General features: G+C 41.1%; 1 protein-coding gene across 2 annotated transcripts in view; it reads left to right on the forward strand.

Moving 5' to 3' along the window:
• Window positions 1-14630, forward strand: part of TSHZ2 (teashirt zinc finger homeobox 2) — a 527930-nt gene that overhangs the window by 252643 nt on the left and 260657 nt on the right. The gene's annotated exons all lie outside the window — the stretch shown is intronic.

The raw sequence follows: 14630 nt of genomic DNA on the forward strand, positions 1-14630 counted from the left end.
TTTCAGGGTGAATTTTAAAATATATGACAAGAATTATGCCAAGCTTTTTAAAAAGCCAGACTCAAAAGGTTACTTGCTCAAAAACTGGCCCACTCCATTTATTTATTTGTTTGAGACAGGGTCTTGCTCTGTCACCCAGGCTGGAATGCAGTGGCATGATCATGGCTCACTGTAGCCTAGAGCTCCTAGGATCAAGTGATCCTCCCACTTCTGCCTCCCAGATAGCTGGGACTACAGATATGTGCCACCACTTCAGGCTATTTTTTTAAATTTCTTTTTGTAGAGACAGGACCTTGCTATGTTGCCCAGGCTGGTTTCAAACTCCTGAGCCGAAGTGATCCTCCTACCTTGGCCTTCCAAAGTGCCGGGATTACAGACATGAGCCACTGCGCCCAGCCCCATTCCATTTCTATAACATTCTTGTAATGACCAAATTATGGAGATGGGAAAAGGATTGTTACCTAAGGGAAAGAAAGGGGGAGGTAGCTGTGGCCATAAAGAGTAGTACAAGGAGTCCTTGTGATATAACTCATCTGTGGCATTTTGGCTGTGGTGGAGATCTCATGAATCTACATATGTGAAAAAAATGTTACAGGACTAAACACACACACACACACACACACACCCCTAAGTTTAGGTAAAACTGGTGAAACCTGAGTAGGTCAGTGGATCATATCAACATCCACTTCTTGGGGTGATATTGCACTTTGATTATGCAAGATGTTATCATTGAGGGAAAACAGGGGAAGGATATGGAGGATTTCTGTGTATTATTTCTTATAGCTGCATATGAATCTACAATGATCTCAGAAGAAAAAGTTGAAAAATACATACGAAAGGTACATCAAACCCAAAATGTTTTGAATATAATGTCTAGGACAAAGCTAAAGAAACAAATGTCATTACAATCTATTATTCAAGGAAAAACATTAGCTAGCAAAGAACAGTAAAGGGGATATGCATGTGAAAATAATGTATGGAGATGTTACATGAGAGACTGTTTGAGCAATAAAGTGTGAAAGGCTCTGACATTGTGATTAGGAAAACAGGTTGGAATGAAACAAAGCTAGGACCCAATGACACTAACTATCTGGGTGGTTTTGGGCAAATTACTAAACTTCTCTGTTCCTCCATTTTCCCATCTACACAGTGAGAATAAGAACAGAACTGTTCTCATGATGTTGTTGTGAAGCTATGATGGGAGAATAACTGCGAAATGTTAGTGCATTCTCCAGTTCCTGCTAAGAACTTAAGAAATGGGGCTGGGTGCGGTGACTCATGCCTGTAATCCCAGCACTTTGGGAGGCTGAGGCGGGTGAATCACCTGAAGTCAGGAGTTCGAGACCAACCTGGACAACATGGTGAAACCCCGTTTCTACTAAAAATACAAAAATTAGCTGGGTGCTATGGTGGACACCTGTAATCCCAGCTACTCAGGAGGCTGAGGCAGGAGAATTGCTTGAACTTGGGAGGTGGAGGTTGCAGTGAGAGGAGATCATGCCACAGCACTCCAGCCTGGGTGACAGAGCAAGACTCCATCTCAAAAAAGAAGAAAAAAAAAAGAACTTAATAAATGGTTGTTATCATTGGGTTATGTGTACCCTGTCCCACAAGAACTGGAGATGATTAATTATTCCTGTAATTGCTTAAATCAGAGTCATCAAACTTTTTCTGTAAAAGGCCCAAGAGTAAATATTTTTGTCTTTGCAAGCAGTATGGTTTCTGTTGCAACTGCTCCACTCTGCCCTTGTAGCAAAAAGCAGCCCTAAGTAAATGAATCAGTATGGCGATGTTCCAATAAGATTTTATTAGTGAAAACAGGCAGTGGGTCAGATTTGGCCTGTGGGCCATAGGTGGCGAACCCCAGGCTTAAACCATCTCCTGTTATTGACTTCTTAAGGGAAAGAGACTATTGAAGGCAGACCCACTCTTCTTTCTCTTCCCACTCACCTCCTCCCATACTTACAGACCATTCCATTAGGAAGCCAACCAGAGGTTAAGTCAAAATATGCCTGCTAATTGTGTACTTCTATTGACGAGAGCCCATCATGGGTCCCCTGGGTCTTGTACATAGTAGGCTCTCAATAACTATTGAGTGATTGATTGATTGACCCATTAACAGAGAGAGCTGGATTCTGATGAAGGTTAACGGAGATTGGAAGGCCAGTGCTTCCCAGGTGACTTCGCCCTCAGTGCTGGAAGAAGGGAATGTTCGTATTGATGCAGGCTTCGCATTGATTTAACACTGCAGGGTCTGCAAAGCATTTTATTAGGTATCATGTCATTTAATCATTCAAATCTTCGCAACTCCGCTATGGCAACTATTGGTAGTTTTGTTTTACAGCCGAAGAAACTGGTACTCAGAAAAACCAAGCAGTTTTCCTAAAATCACACTGCTTGTTCATTGGCAGAACTGAGGCTTCAACCCAGTTGTCTCAATTCCAAATGCAAGTCTCTTTCCATGATGTCCGGAGCTCTGCTAAAGAAATTTCTGACAAATGAAAAGTAGCCTGGTTGCTCCTCCAATACTATTACAGCTCTAAATTGTAACAGGGAAAGAGGGAATCGGTTTAAATATACTCAACTTTAAGTTATTTGGAAAATAAGTGAAAAATTCTACTATGGATGTATTTATGTATAATTCCACGTATATCAAAGGTTTTTGTAATGCTATAAAGTTATATAATAAGGAATATATGTGACATAAAGAATAAATATACATGTATATGATAAAGTATATATACATAGACATTATCATGAAAAGGATGAAAACCATAAGTTTAAAGAAGATGGCTCACAGACTAAATTTAACACACACACACACACATGCACACAAACACAATGCTAACTCAGCTACTAATAAACCCAGTGGCCATGGGAGTTTTGGGGACAGGCCTAGGATTTGGGTCTCAGCCTTGCCGTATTCTGTCAGTAAACTTGGGCAGTGTCCCTTCATCTGTAAAAAAGACACAACAAAAATATTTCCCCAGCACAGTTGTTATAAAGGTAAAATGAAATATTGTATGCAAAGCACCTCTTACCTGCTATGTGCTCAGTAAATAGCAGCTGTTACTGTCATGAAGTGTGTGGGTCAGTGTGTGTGTGTGTGTGTGTGTGTGTGTGTGTGTGTATGTGTAACTCTCTCTCTTAATTAGAATAGTCTGTGGCCAGTAACCGTGTCAAATCCTTATTCTCCAAAGGACTTAGCATTGTGAGTTTCACTTAGAAGCTCTTTAATAGATGTGTGTGAAACCAGGGAATGATTTGGAAGTTAGGATACCATATTAACAAGGGTATTGTTATTATCCTAATAAAGCTCAGGTGTTCAAATGGTGTATTTAGAACAGGATTTCTAAGGCTCGGCCATATTACCATTTGGGATAATTATTTACCGGGTACCGTCCTGTGTTATCAGTGTTTAGTGGTCTCCTCAGCCTCTACCCACTAGATGCCAGTAGCACCCCCATTCCTACCTCATCCAGTCGGAGACAAAAATGACTCCAGATATTGTGCCCTGGGAGGCAAAATCCCCCCGTTGAGATCTAGATCCAGCGGTGTCTGAAAAGTCCTCCTTATGTGAAATTTCAATAAATAGTAGGGTCGTTGTTCAGGGAACTGAAACTCCAAGGGTTAGAAAAGTCAGGTGAGTTTTTGTGGTCACGGAAGTATCAGTTTAGAAAATGCAATTTGCTTTCATATGCAGAATTTTTTACTTCAACAAAGGACTTTAGGGAAGAAAATGCTGATCTCACACCGGCTTACTGAATAGCATTTTGCAAGCTCCAGGACTATTTCTGTAAACCTTCCAAAAGAGAAAGCCAGCCTCTCGGTGTCCTGAGCCTCACTAGATGATAATATATGTATGAGATCCGGAGAAACCCGCGCATTCCTAGGAAATACTTCAAAGTTATTTTTTAACATCAAAACAAACAAGGGTCAGTGGGTCTCCCGTGCAGCCTCTGTCTATTTATAATTATATTTTGTATAAACATATTTGGTGACTGTGGAAAAGACTTCATGGGCACACAATGGCAAGTGTTCTTCAAAACTGTCTTTAATTATTCATTTGGCTGTGCTATATTTTATGTTTCTTTTCATAAATGTTAATCTTTAGTATTGCCTTAGTAAGGGGGGAGGAAAACACACACACACACACACACACACACACACACACAGAGTAATACCTGTTATTAAATGACTTATCAGAGTGACATGGATAAATGTTGGGAGTGATTTAATTGTTTCTTATCTGCAGTTTTATACAGTTTCTATCAAACTGAAGGGTAATTTTTTTTAGTAGCTGCTTATTTTAAATATACAAAACCCTTGTGTGTAATTCCATTAGCTGCCCTACAGCATTGCAATCTACAGTTTCCCTGAGGCTGTTGTGAAATATTGATGAAATCCTTGCTTTTGTGGCTTGCTCTGATGCACTAAACATTTGTCTGATGTTAGTTGAACTTGAATGGATCTGTTCAGAGCTATATCAGTACTGACTTCAAAGGGAGTGAGGCTGTTACAGTATTTTTTCCTCATTTTTCTTTCTTTCGTTCTTCCTTTTTTTCCCCCTTTTTCTTATTTTTAACGAACTGAAGTTTCAAAGTTTTACCACGGTATACTTTATAAAAACAAAGTTTATATCAAATGGGCCCAAGTACGTAGCAAACTGCTGATCTTTATAATTTCAAATGGTGTTTTTTTTTTCTTTTGATTCTGGTTTGTTGCTGGTATCATTTAAGATATTTTGATACAGAGGTGGATGCTGGCCCCCAAAACACACACACACACACACACACACACACACACACACACACACACACACACACTCACAGAGACAGAATGGGAGAAGGATGTGAAAGAGAAACCCTGGTTTTGTGAAGTTAGCCTCAGGACTCTGTGCCTCTGGAAGTCGACCACATAGGACTCTCCCTTTCAACATTGATGAAAAGGCACCATGAATGAGAAAACTCATCTCCAACTGACTTTTTCCAGCTAAAGTTGTTTGAATGGAACTTCACAACTTTCAGGACTAGAGCTCACAGTTATTCCTGTGTTTTCTGCTCAGGTTGTGAATTATAACTGCTGAGAGTTACTAATTTGTAAAAAACGATATAACAGTCTTTTAGGAGCTTATAAGCAGTAAAATAGCTTCCAAAGCAGGATTTCTCAACCTTGGCACTATTGAGATTCGGGGTCCAGTAATTCTCTGTTTCAGGGCTGTCCTGGGCATTTTGGGAGGTTTAGCAGCATCCCTGGCCTCTGCCCATTGGATGCCAGTGGCACCACTTCCCGAGTTGAGACAACCAAAATTGTCTCCAGACTTTGTCACATGTCCAGTTGGGGGGAAAAATGCCCCCCAACTCCTCCTGGTTGAGAATCCATGCCCGAAAGACACAGCTTCCCTCCACTGTAATAGAAGGGTCCCGTTATGTCTCAACAGGCGGGATGAACTTGCAAAATTCTCCAGATGAGTGTCTCACACGATCATTCTTCAGATCAGTTTTCTAGGACGATTTTGACCCATACTCGGGAGTCCACACACTCTTTGCACCTTTGCTTTTTAGAGTTCTCTGGAAACAGGAAGCAGAACAGGAGCATTTTGTCTTCACTGAAACCTCTAGAAACGGGCTGAAGGGGCTTGACCCTGAGCTGGGTGGCATTAGTTTGGGAAGCATCGATTAGCTATGAAAGCTCAGTAAATTGTAATGAATAAGCCCCAAAGTGACTTCCATCAACTTTTTCTTCCAATAGCCCCACCCCCTAGAGGCGCAGCTAACCCAGTACGTCACCTTTGCCCTGGGTCAGTACGTCACCTTTGCCCTGGATCACTTAGTACAACTTTTCCAACAGATCCTCCAGCAACGCCACCTTGCCATTGGCTTCACGCTCACAGAGAGCAAAAGCAGCCATGTTTTATATCAACAATTGGCCCTCTGTCATAACTTTTTCAAAGACAGGTGATTTACTGTATGCCTATTAAATTGTGTGATCGTATTTAATTAATGTCAGCCTTGCCTGCAAAGTTCTAATCGCCACGAGGCTAGAACACCTATGTCTCCTTGCAGTGGTGTCTCTGTTGCCCATCCCAGTACACACGGTAGGGGCTCAGCTTTTCGAACTAAATAGTTCATTAATTAAGGGTTTAGAAGCCTCTTCACCCTCATTCCCCTCAGCTCTCTTCCTCTTTGGGAGCAGCACTCTCTTCTCTGCCTTTCAACCTGGCAATTGGGAGACAAAAGAAGGAAGTGTGGCTGACAGAATCGAAAGAAAGGAGGGGGAAAGGAGGGAGAGAGGGAGGAGGGAGGGAGGGAGGAAGGAAGGAAGGAAGGAAAAAAGAGGGAGGAAGAGAAAGAAAAGAAGAAAGAAGAAATGGAAAGAAAAGAGGGAGGAAGAAAGGAAGGAAAAGAGGGAGGGGAAAAAAAGAGAAAGAAGAAGGAAGAGAAAGAAAAGAGAGGAAGGAAGAAAGAGAAAGAAGAAGAAGAGAAAGAAAAGAAAGAGGAAGGAAGACAGAAAGAGAGGAAGGGAAAAAAGAGAAGGAAGGAAGGAAAGAAGGAAGGGAGGGAGGGAGGGGAGGGGAGATGGAAGGGGAGGGAAGGGGGAGGAGGAGAGATAGACTGTAGTCTCTCCTGTTCTGTCCTCCCACCTGTTCTAGTATGAACCCTCAAAGAATTGACATTGTTCACTCATTTGCTTTTTTCATATATTTATTTATTGATGATATCTCTCTATACTGTGCTAAAAGTAGACACAGGCAAATCCCACATTCAAAACAACCATAATAGAAATAAATGAACAGAATAGAAAGTTCAGAATTATGATTGGATCATTTCCCCTGAAGTAGATTACATAATTTATTATTTGAGGGATACTGGCTTTATTTCTTCTCCTTTTCCCTCTCTCCTTCCTTCTACTTTCCCTCAAATAACCATTCACATCAACAAAGCAGCCACCAGGTGGTGGCTGTGTCTATCTGGCACACAGACATCAACTGGAAGGACACTCCCTCTTCTCTGTGGCACAGAGAACATAAATGTCATGCCACATGCACAGAGAAGCCAAGAGAATGGAGTCACGGTGCCCCGTTTTCTGTAAGCAAGAAGGGAGAAACCAATGTTGGCTAAATCAAAGAGTCAAATCATTGCCGGGCATGGTGGCTCACACCTGTAATCCCAGCACTTTGGGAGGCTGAGGCAGGTGGATCATGAGGTCAGGAGTTTGAGACCAGCCTGGGCAACATAGTGAAACCTCGTCTTTACTAAAAATACAAAAAATTAGCTGGGCATGGTGGTGGGCACTTGTAATCCCAGCTACTCAGGAGGCTGAGGCAGGAGAATCGCTTGAACCTGAGAGGCGGAGGTTGCAGTGAGCCGAGATCACACCACTGCACTCCAGCCCAGGTGAGACTCCATCTCAAAAAAAAAAAAAGAAAAGAAAAAATATTTTCAAGTTCCTAAAAACAGCCCTGAAGATTAAAATTAAATTAGCCATAGGGATGCAAAGTAAAAGAGGTTTGAAAAGTCCTCAACTTAATGTCTCCTTCAAGTGTGGAGAGGCTGGACTTTCTGTCTGCTTTGCTTTCTTGAGGGAAGGAGGGTATTTGTCAAAGCAGCAGCAACTTCACTTTGTCTCCACTGTCAGTGTATCTGGAGTTGAAGAAGCTTATTTTCTGCAAATGCCTTCAGCCCCAGACATGTCTGCAGTCTATTTATGTTTGGCTAAAACAAACAGAATAAACAGTTGAGAGGATATCATTCATATTGTGACGGGAGATAGAATATAGGGCATTCTTGACATCCTGCATATACAAATCATTGAATGTCTTTCTAACTAGCTGCACTTGTAAATCAATCCATGCACCCCTTCAGAAAGAATCTACTGTAAAGTGACTTGACTTCAACTGGCAATAGATGAATTGGAATATTGAAGAGCTGTTTCTCTTAGGTTATCTACAAAGTCAACATTAGTTCATTGAGGTGGCCACACTGAGAAATGGCCCTGGAAGCCACTGAACCCAAGCCATGAAAAGGATTTAAACACTGGGTGGATGTCCAGGAGAGTCGCTGGAGGGGAGAAGAGGTCATCAATTGGTAGTTGTGGTCTCAGCAATGATCTTGACACTGGTCCTTAGTCATTCAACATATATACACATATTTACTGAGCATTTACTAGGTGCCTGGAAGTCTTTTTTTTTTTTTTTTTTTTTTTTGGTATTTAAGAAATCACCCAACCCACAAGGAAAGGAGACTCACAGATAGCATCTTTCCTCAACCTCTACAGGAACACACACTCACACACTATTTGTTGCTCACCTGTTGCTAAGACATGAAAAGCCTTACACTCTGAAAGCCCTATTGAATGTTCCTGAGTTTTTAACTCATTTGCAGTGAATCCTTGAGAGTTGGTACTACAAGCCATACAAAACATTATTTTTTTTTTCTAGAGGAGGGTCTTGCTCTGTTGCCCAGGCTGGAGTGCAGTGGCACCATCATAGTTCATTGCAGCCTCAAACTCCTGGGCTCAAGCCATCCTCCCACCTTAGCCTCCCAAATAGCTGAGACTACGGGCGCCTGCTACCACACCTGGCTAATTTATTTTTTTATTTTTTTTGTAGAGATGGGATCTTGTTTTTTTGCCTAGGCTGGTCTCAAATTCCCGGCCTCAAGCAATCCTCCTGCCTCATCCTCCCAAAGTGTTGGTATTACAGGCATGAGCCACTGCACCTGGCCAAAACAATAATTATTGAGCCCACACTGATACTGAACAATGTCTCTATCTCTTTATAAAACAAACAAAGCATTGGAATTCTCTATCTACAGTCTTCCTCACTGGATCCTCATCTAACTCACACATTTATTTTTGCATTTAATCATCTAATTTTCCTTGAGCCTACCATCTTGCAGGCTCTGAGGAAACAGAAGGACCTAGACTGATAAGACTGAGCTCGGAGGAGTTTACCATTGGGAGGGAGACAGAATAATAATTGCAACATGGATCACATTTCTGATCGAGGCTGATTTTACTCAAAACATTCCTCTATTAGACATTTCTGCAGAAACTTAGATGTGTTGCAAGGAAACCCAAATCATTAAGTAAGAACGTTAGTGTTGTGTTAAATATTGAATTAGCCAGGTCCTCTTCATAATCATAATAATCATCGTACACAATGCTGGAAGGATGGCTGGAACCCAGGAGTGAGAGGCTGTAATTAGTTACTATGGCACCACTGCACTCCAGCCTGGGCAACAGAGCGAGACCCCCCCCCCCTTAGAAAAAAAGAAAATTATTATTGTTCTGTATGGCCTGTTGTATTGAGCACTTTCTCTGTGCCAAGCACCGTGTGAAGCACTTTTACCTTTTTCATCCATTCAACAATTACTGTATTTTATCTAAGCTAAGAGGCCATTCAGTGAGCTGCACTACTTCTAGTTTGCACTACTGAGAAAAAAAATGCTTATAATTAAACCATGACACACTGCTCTCCTACTATCACTTAGAATTTCTATTTTATACTTACTCAAAGACTCTTTTAGACTTCTTTTTAAAAAAGATCTTTATAATGTAACACTCTTGTGTTTATATAAAGAGAAAAAGATAAGCAAAATAAATTGGTTAAGGCATTCCTGAAATAGCTTCCAACTGCCCCCTGGCAGCCATTTTAAGATACCATTGATTGTAAGATTCACCCTAATTCCCAAGATGTTAAAATGTAGAAGGAAGATCTTGGAATCAATGAAATGCTATTTGAAAAGTGAATGCTATGCTGCAGGCTCTGACAAAATGCAGAAGATACTGCAATGCACAAGGCACGAAGTTCCTGCCCTCATGGAGTGTAAATGGCAGAGTCAAGAATTTAACAATTACACAAATAATTGTTTAATTGCAATTTTGATGGGAGCAATCAGAGAAAAATCCCGTGAGACTATGTAAGAAGAGATCCTATCTAGTAGGGGACAGAAAAGATCTTCTAAGGGTGAGACCTTTACGCTAAAACTGGGAAGTTGAGCAGGAGGCAGAAAAAGAATTAAAAGAAAGAAGAGAACTGTAGCATTTTCTCATAAATGTCCTCAGTGGCCATACAGATTTAGTACTATAATTATCCTTGCCTTACAGATGAGGAAACTGAGACTTGGAGAGTAGAAGTAACTTGCCTAAGAACACATAGCTAGTAAGTAATAGAGCTGGGATTTTCCTCATCTCAAACAATAAATTATCTGCTTGTTCAAATGGGCAGACTCAGTTCTTGCTGCATTAGAGACAGAGGGAGAAGGAGGAAGAACTTGGAGACTGTGTAGTATAAATTCAGACATTATTAAATAGTTTCAGTACTAACAAAAAAAGAAGAGTATATGTCAGACTCCCTATATCCTGGAACCAAGGATTCCAGCCTTATAGGACCAGAGACATGGAAGGGTGCAATAAAATAACATGCTTTGGATTTTCTTCCAAGCAATTAAAAACTTTTTAAATGCCTGGCTTAGTAACTTTAGGAAGCATATTCAATAGCCCTGATGTGTATCACTTATAGCCCAGGCCCTGCATGGTTGTGGACCCAACCCAGCTGAAAGCATGGGCCCATTAAGTATTTTTCTGATTAAGAAGCATCTCTGCCTTTACTGCAAGTATTTTGTGTATTTCTACCCTTAAATTGACTTCTAGACACAGAATCAGATTGGTTTTGAGAAAGGCTATCATACTGAGCAAATGTTGGAAGTCTGGGAAGCAAGACTAGGCCCTGGGACCTATGTTTTATTGGAAAATAGAAGGTAGGTGCAAACCCACAGCCAACCCAGAAAAATTCTGGTGAGTGGGTAAGTTTTGCTCTCCTTTGGGAGTTGAAAATGTCAAAGATTCATGAAATTTTCATTGAGTCATTCAACAAATACTTTTTTGAGAACTTACCATGCACCATGCACAGGCGCCTCCATACAGCATCAAGCCAAAGAGACAAAGATACCGGTTCTTACAAAGCTTACAAACTAACAAAGAAAGATCACAATTAACAATAGAAATAATAAAGAAGTAAATTCTATAGTAAGCTACAAGTTGGTAAGTATGAAGGCAAAAGAAAAATAGAAGAAGGGAATTGGGAGTTCTGAAAGAATGGGGAGACCGGTTGCAACGTTAAATAGGGTGACTGGAGTAAAGTGTCATCAGGAAATGATATTTAGGCAAAGATTTGAAGGAAGTTAGGAAAAGTGCAGAGACAGCAGCCAGCGCAAAGGCCTAAGATGGGAATGTTCCTGGCTTATGGGAAATAGCGAAGAGGTCAGTATGACTGGAGCAGAAAATCCAGGAAGAGGGAAATAGAAGAAAGCGTTGGAGACCAAGTGGAGAGCTAACATACATAGAAATCTGAGGGCCATGGTGAGAACATTGACTTTTTCTTAGAGTGGGAAGAATGTCCCTTGGGAGGTTTTGAGCAGGGAAGTGACATGATCTGATGGATCTTTCATTCTGACTGCTAAGAGTGTTAAGCATTGACAGTAAGCCACAAGGATGGGATCAATTCATGGAGGAGTCAAGGTGGCATGAGAGGTGCCCAGCTGAGACCATTGTTCACTTTCAGTCCCCTAGGACCGCACCTCGTCACTTAATGTCTCATTGCAGAAAGTTGAGGTGGAAGATGCTTGGGTCTTGGGTCTCTGAGCTTGGTTTTGTTGGGGGGGGTGGGGATGGGGTGGGGGGTGTGTTTGTTTGTTTTTGAGCCAAAGTCTCACTCTGTCACCCAGGCTGGAGTACAGTGTCATGATCTTGGCTCACTGCAACCTCTGCTTCTTGGGTTCAAGTGATCCTCCCACCTCAGCCTCCCAAGTAGCTGGGATTACAGGCGTAGACCACCATACCCAGCCAATTTTTTTGTATTTTTAGTAGAGACGGGGTTTCACCATGTTTGCCATGCTGGTCTCAAACTCCTGACCTCATGTGATCCACCCACCTCAGCCTCCCAAAGTGCTGGGATTACAGGTGTGAGCCACCACCCCTGGCCAGGACTTGAGTTCATATCCTGCTTCTGCCAGTGTCTACCAGAAAGCCACTTTCATCTCTTCTGCAACCCGAAATCCCTCACATAAAGGTAAAAATATCTACCTCACAGGATTATTTCCAAAATAAAATGCATGTTGCATACTGTACCAGGCACACAGTAGGTACTTGAAGAAATAAAAGGGAAGCTCTCTCTTTATATACCCCCAATAATGAGAGAGATTTTATGAGATGCAAATTCTGTCGCCTGGAAGCTATTTAGATTTACAATCTTTCTTTTAAGTTGGTTTGCCTGAGTAATTAATTCAAAGTTAAGATTTTATTGGTGAGGTGCCCAGGATTTTAGCAATTGAGTTAGTTGAACATGAAAGGTCTTTAAGAATGAAAGATAAAATAAAGTCTGTTCCATTGTAGCTCATCTTCCTGTGAAGCAGATTAGTTCACTCCTGATTGGTAAATAGGTTAATGATATGAATATAATGAGAATGTCACATTGATGCACATGTAATTTTTTCCAACACATTATTGCTTAGCACCACTGAGTAACAGCAGCCAAATGCAAAGTTCACCAACACAGCTGAATCCAGCAAAGAAAGCAGTCAATTCATAAAAGTCAATCCTCTTAGCTCAGGTTAACCATGTAAATCTGCCTCAGAAGCCTGACTGTCACCTCTCCCTGATTTTTAAAAATTTGACCTGCCTGTAACTTCACAATCTCACTACCTCTTTAAACTCCTTTCTATCTAACTACCATCACTTCTTTATTTACAAAGGTAAAGTCTTTTATTTGCTCTGGCATTCCTTTACTTATTATGAATTGAACAAGTGTTTCTAACCCAACCAGTATGTTTATTATGTTTGTTATTGTTTGCTTACTCTCTGGATGCTAAGTTGCTTACTTTCTAAGTGGTCTATCCTAACCTTATTTTTCCCATAAGTGCTATAATTTTAACTGCAAAGCTGTGCAAAATGCAAGATTTGTCTAGGAGCACACATTGCATTATAGCAGAAACACGCATGCCTCCACTATACACATTGGTAATGGCAGGGCATCATGGAAAACTGACATGCCACGAGTAAGCTAGTACACAGCTGTAAGAGGGCACTGGGTCTGGGGTCTAATGAACTCACTTCAAAGCTAGAGTCAACCAGTTTCTGGGCATGTGACTGTATTAGTTCATTCTCACGCTGCTCTAAAGAACTGCCTGAGACTGGGTTATTTATAAAGGAAAGAGGTTTAATTGACTCACAGTTCTGCATTACTTGAGAAGCCTCAGGAAACTTACAATCATGATGGAAGGCAAAGGAGAAGCAAACATGTCCTTCTTCACATGGCAGCAGGAGAGAGAAGTAAAGTATGAAGTGGGGAAAAGCCCCTTATAAAACCATCAGATCTCATGAGAATTCACTCACTATTATGAGAACAGCACAGGGGAACTGCCCCCATAATCTAATCATTTCCTCCCACAAGGTCCCACCCCTAACACGTAGGGCTTACAATTCAAGATGAGGTTTGCATGGGGACACAGAGCGAGACCACATCAGTGATCTTAGGAAAGTTGTTTGACTTCTGGAAGCCTAAGATTCCTCGTCTTCAAAAATGAAACTGATAATATCACCTCCACCATGGGAGTGTTGTGAGACTGATCTAAAACAACTCACATGAGATCCTTACTAAGTGACAGCTATTAGGATATTGTAGATATAGAAGTCATTTGGAAGCAAACAGGGTTCTTATGAAGTGCTGTAGAATAGGTTGTCTTCACAGCAGAATAAGGTCAGATGGAGGTCTCAAAATCAGTGCCTCTAATTGACTTAAACAGAACAGTTTTTTTGTGTGTGTTTGGAGCCCAGCTTAGCTCTCTGAATCACACCCAACTGAGTGATGGTAGAAACCTTCAAACCAAAGAAAGGAAAATATTGTTCTCTGGTCTTTCACTCCCTACAATTGCACAACTGGTTCAAGCCCAGTTTATTTGTGCAAGATGATGTTGACCATACATATACGCCCTGCTCTGTCTCTCTCTTTCTCTGTGTGAGTGTGTGTGTGTGTGTGTGTGTGTGTGTGTGCGTGCATCTGAATTTCTTTCCTCTACATACGAAAAAAGATAATGCTCCCACAACTAGAAAAAGATGAGATCATTTGTAAGTGGCTTGTTAAAGTGCACATCATTTTCCTGATCAGCGGTAGCGAGGCTGCATCTTTAGGAGCTGATGCGATTTATCATGTTATTATATATTTAGAGACATTTTGAAAATGCTGCTATTTACTCAACTGACTGTGTATATAGACGATTTAAAGCAGATTTTTGACCCAGTAGACTGTACCAGCTCTATCTATCGTCTCAATGAGCATGTGGGGACTCTTAAATATGCAGATTATTGACACAATAGACTACGAGCACTGCAACCGTACTCGAGACGGGTACAGTCAAGTCATTGGGGGATGATATGTTTCCAGAAAGCATTTTTAAGGCAAATCCACATATATAGACTTGCTCTATGAAAAAATATACATCTGGATAGAGGGGACTCTGGCTTTGGAAGGAAATATTTGCTGTCTAGAAATAGGGTATTCTTACTAACATGCCTTTGTGTTCTGCCCTTTTGTCTATGAACATCTAAATAATAATACCTACCCTCTACCT

The sequence above is a fragment of the Gorilla gorilla genome, chromosome 21 (genome assembly GCF_029281585.2).
Source record: "Gorilla gorilla gorilla isolate KB3781 chromosome 21, NHGRI_mGorGor1-v2.1_pri, whole genome shotgun sequence".
Taxonomy (NCBI): domain Eukaryota; kingdom Metazoa; phylum Chordata; class Mammalia; order Primates; family Hominidae; genus Gorilla; species Gorilla gorilla.